We start from the raw sequence: 5,509 nt of genomic DNA on the forward strand, positions 1-5,509 counted from the left end.
AGGACACCTCCCACTACACCAGGTTCCTCCAAGCCCTGTCCAACCTGGCCTTGAACGCTTCCAGGAATGGGACTGGTTCTTGGCAGAGAAGAAACAAGCCCCATTGTTCAAACACTCGGGGAACGTATGCAAATACATTCCATGTAGAGCCTGTGCCTGAGTGACTTTTTTTAAGCCTTCAGTCTGCCTGAGTCCACAGTTCTCTTGTGGGTCTAGCTGGCAGGGATGGTGCAATGTCAGTGAATAGAATAGGGAATTTGTCACTTGGGAAAGGCTAACCAGGCCATGAGTTGTTATTTACTTGTATATGAGAGAAATGACTCAGTTTGTTGTGAAAGACTGGCTAATAAATATGCAATTATCAAATAATCCAAATGTTTGGATACAAAATGAGGGAAGGCAGCTAATCCTTAAGAAACAGAAAATGCAAGATAAACACATTCACTTAAGGTATAAGCTGATATTGTTGTAGCACTGATTTTGGGCAATTCCTGTTTCTTTTAGAAGTGCCTTGTTCCAGCTACATGACAGTTTTAAGATGCTGCAGCCAAAGCTGAGCTGACCCCAGTGACACTTGGAAGCCAGTGTCTGGTTTGGTCAGATGTGCAGCTCTGCACCAGTCTCCTCCTCCCTGCATTCATGAATGTTTTGCAGAATCAGTTTTCTGGCCACTCCTTCTCTTTCTGTACTTACTCCATACCTGTTTTCCTGTCTTAAGAGTAGATAATATTTAAAGGCTTAAGATACTCAGGGCAAAATCACCTCTTAGTTTAAATCTCCTTGACATTCCTTGGTGGTGTGAGGCCAGGCCCTGTGAGGGGTGATTCCCACCCTGTTCCCCTGGAGCCCAGGCAGGGCAGGCAGCACTCAGCTCTGGCAGGACAAGGCATGTCGTTCTCCCAGGGCACTGCCAGCTTCCCAGGCTGCTCTGACTTGTCCTGAGCAGTTGTTTTTCCATCACAACCAGGCCAAGAGGCTGGCTGGAGGATGATGGCTGAAGCTCAGTTTTCCCTCCATTACTCGGCTATGAGAGGCAATAGAGCTTTTTTTGAAGTTTCCATGATTTAAGGGGAACTTGGTCAGATGTCCTGGTTTTGTTAAAACAAATTGTGTACAGGGAGTTAATTTTTCCACATTTCAGAAGAAAGTGCTCTTAGGCAAACAAAATTTCCTTCAAGGTTTCTCAGCCTCAAACAAATTCTGAATGTAAAGTGGGCTGACAATTTTACTGGCTAAGTTGAAGTGTATAGAGAAAAATGGTCAGTAAGAAGAAAAATTGACCATATTAAAAATGTTCCATTTTTAACATTGTAGAGGGCAGTTAAGAGTTTAGAGAAAAAGAGCTTTCTTAACTGACACCAGGTATGGGGAAACTGCAATACAGGCTCAAACCAATCCAAGGATGATATTTCTCCCTTCCCTTCCCTTCCCTTCCCTTCCCTTCCCTTCCCTTCCCTTCCCTTCCCTTCCCTTCCCTTCCCTTCCCTTCCCTTCCCTTCCCTTCCCTTCCCTTCCCTTCCCTTCCCTTCCCTTCCCTTCCCTTCCCTTCCCTTCCCTTCCCTTCCCTTCCCTTCTTTCCCACATTATTGCTCCTTTCCCACTATGATTCCCATTCCCAGTGCTCTCCTGCAGACACACCTAGCAAAACTGTTGTGCTCCACGTTCTGGTCCTTGCTATCAAAAGGGACAAACCCCACAGTGACTGAAGGTACAGGCTGAATGTGGCAGAAACCAGTGCAGCAAGGTGTTTCTGACTGGTGGTACTGGGCATGGCACGCTGCTGCACAGGATGGGACTGGTGACCTTTGTGTCCATGGCTGGGCACATCATCATATATATGTGGTAGTATGAAAATCACCTGAAATATCTGTAAATCTGATTTCCTGCTCATTAAGGAAAAGGTTTCTCAGCACCTGCATCCCTCTATGGTTAAGCTCTGCGGGGCCCTTTCCCCACAGCCCTCAGCCAAAGGCAGTGGCTGCTGCATCCAGAGCAGTTGGGTTATCAGGTGAAGAGGGATGCAGAGCCCTTCAGATCAGTTTTGCCCCTGGATCTCCGTGGTCCTGCCTTACAGGGGATTTCAGACATTAACAAGAAAAGCTGATTACACCCAAGGCAGGCGGGCAGAGCAGCCGCTCTCCTCACAGCTCTCATCTGCTGCTCCAGCTCAGCTCCTGCTTCTCTGGGGGATTGATCCCAGTAAATGGACACAAGCTTGTTAACTGTAATTTTTGTTGATCCTTCAGATGCCTAATAATGAAGATTTTTTTCCTTTATTTTTCTTTCTCTCATTTTAAAACATGGTTAGAGCTTCACATGGAGGGCTGAGACACAGAGAAGTCCATGATGTATCCTGTAGGACCAGCTCTGATCCACTCTTCTAACAAACAGTTGCTCACCTTCCTTGCAGGGATCCTAACACAGATTCTGCAAAGGGAACAGAGGCTTGGCTGCTCTCAAGCCAGCAGTTGGCTTTCCAAAGCCAAGATGTTACTTTATTTTTGGGGCAGTGCTCTGGTATGTTTGTGTGGTGCAGACAAGGGGCTTCCCCCAGCAAGATAAAATCTGTGCAATAGCCCATCAGAACTCTAACCTTTCTATATAGAACTATTATAGTGCAATTTATTTACAATAAATAAATAAATAAAATAACTTCTACTGTAATGACATAAATACCTATTATGGTTATACTGCACTAACACTGGATAGTTTTATCATAGTACTATGTAGTAAAACAGTACTATGGACTATACTAATTCTTTCTGGTTACTCCTGTTTTTAACTTATTATACCTTAATAGCTAAATTTCTCTGTGTGAAGATTAGATTAGATTAGAGCTGTGATCTGTTATTACAGCCTATAATAACTTTGCAGTTAGAGCTGGAGGTCAGTGTCTGGGAGCAGGCTGCTGACACAAGCAGAGAGGTGCATTAGGGCACCTTCCTGCAGGCTCACATGACCCTGCAGGGCTGGACACCTGCAGAGTGTCTGCAATCTGCCAGAGCGTTCCTGGAAATCTGCACATTGCCTGGATGGACTCACATGGAGGGGAAGTGGATGGATCTAGAACATACCTAACCACCAGCCTCTCCTAAAATGCTCTCTGATGTAGACCCTGTCTCAAAGTTTAGTTATCTCATTTGTCAGTGCTCTCTCAATGTCTAATTAATTCAATCTATGTAAGGTAGTTAACAAATATATAAAAGATTCTATATTCAGTTAGACAAACGCATGCACTTACCTAAAAACCTCTGTTTTGCTGAGAATCCAAGTCCCAGGATCCTCCACAGCAGGTCTGCTGGCTTACAAGGACGAAGACAGAGGCCCAACTGCTCCTCACAGGAAGGGCAGGGCTAAAGGCTGCTTATCTAAAGTGCCTGAAAGTTTGAGATAACAGCTCTGCTCCCCAAAATTGCCTTAGCTTAAAAAGTGACGTAATGCGTATGGTGCTAGTGACATTCTGTAATGTGCACTAACTAAATCTAGAAATATAAGAGCTGATGTGGCCAAACAAGAATAAAACCCCAAAACATTTTAGTTGAGTTCCTACTGATCCAGTAAAAGATTGAAGATGAAAGTTGAGTCTCAAAGAAAATGACTTTAAAATCCAGACTCATAAACCATCCACAGGAGACTCAACAACAGAAAATTTTTGTAAAGGGATTTAAGAAATTTGGGTTATAGAAGTTGAAATACAGTAAATTACAAGCAAGGTTAGCACATTGTCAAGTCCAACACCCAGAAGACCTAATAAAAGGATGTGTGGCAGATGCCCAGTTTGTCACACACACACACAAACAAGATCAAGCTGGTGTTTAGCATGTCTCTAGAAGGACTATTAGAATATTCATTTTAACAAGCTCTCCTGGCTCTGAAGAAAAAGCTGGTTTGTTGGATAATGTGGAGATTTTTCTTTGTGAGGCATCCCACAACGGACTGCTCTAAAAGATAACAAAATGTTCAACATATGGAGGAAAAAAAATTCCCAGCCTGCTGAAGATATCAAGCTTGATGAATACTTCAGCTCTTACTAGTTGTGTGCCAGCGTTAGAACATCTTGAAAAACTTTGACCAGATTCCACGTCAACCAGGAATGTTCTCTTCTCTCATCCCACATTTGAAGTTGGGTTTGCAAACATCTCTGCTTTAGATCACAAGAGTAATTAAAAGCACTTGACCAACATTTGTACTGCAGCTATCATGAGGCTGTTAATCAGTGGTAAAGAATCTACATTTTGTCAACATAAGAAGCTAAAAATATCATGCCTGTAGTAGTATCATTAAGTAGGATTTAATTAGGAGACTTTGAGGGAACTTTACCATAAGAACTGGGTTCTTGCTGCTGAAGTGAAACTTTGAGTTGTATTGCAGGAACCTGCTACTTTGCAGTGCTTTGAAAGGCTATTTTGAGAACAAGGTCTCTGCTAGCATAGAGTCTATTTCCAGTCTAATTTAATTGGCTTTTTAATAATTGATTAGACTAAGGAAACAATTGCATGGAACCACAGAATAGTCAGGCTGGAAGAGGCCCTGGAGATGCTGTATGTAGTCCCACTCCTGCCCAACGGGCTCAGGCAGAACAGGTTTCTCAGGGCTGTATCAAGTCAGATTTTGAATCTATCCAAGGCTGGAGACTCCACCTCTTCACTCTATTTAATGTTTTCTAGGGATTTTTACTTCACTCACATTGCCTTATTATATAAATTTATATTTTGTATATATATATTGCCTTGTAAGAATTTTAGCTGCCCCTTCATTTACAATGAGTTAAATAGTTAATAGTTTTTAGTCAATTAAAATGCTGCTCAGTACAGGAACAGCTGTACTTCAGCTTTTCATTAAAAGAAAGCTGAACTTCAAAGACAGTACAAAGGGCCTAAAATAAGTATCCTATTCTACAGGAATGCACAATAGCTTTTGGATCCATAAGAAACTCCTCAACTATTCTGTATCATTAGTGTTATTGTCCCTTTCTGGAGAATTTTCAAAGCAAGCCAGTGTTTTGTGGAGAAGTGGCCAGAAGTTTGACTGTGCCTTTAAGCTAGGAATAAAACTTGTCTTGTGTGTGTAATCTGTTTTAAATATTTCTTTGGGAAGGCAAGTAGACATTGCTGTAAACAGATCATGGGCTGGTTAACAACTATGTCACAGGCCTGAAAAGGTAAAGTTAGGTCAGATGGACAAACAAACACGAGCACTTCCTACAGCATAAGGAGCATGAACAACCCCCACTGAGTCTGTTTTTAGACTTGACACAAAGCCAAGGCACTTGGGAATTAGAAGCCAAAGAGTACTTTCTGTCTGTAATACAGATAATTTAAAATACCCACATTAGAATCCTGATTTTCCATTATTTATGTGTGCAAAAAAACCCCCACAAAAAGTACACCACAATGGTGTACACAAGCATCTAGGAGCTCCCTTTTTTTACTACACAGCTGAGAATAGAAGATGACACCAAAACTTACACACTACAAAGCTACTGAAGAAAACCCCAAACAAACCAAGC

This window comes from Molothrus ater, chromosome 16 (genome assembly GCF_012460135.2).
Source record: "Molothrus ater isolate BHLD 08-10-18 breed brown headed cowbird chromosome 16, BPBGC_Mater_1.1, whole genome shotgun sequence".
Taxonomy (NCBI): domain Eukaryota; kingdom Metazoa; phylum Chordata; class Aves; order Passeriformes; family Icteridae; genus Molothrus; species Molothrus ater.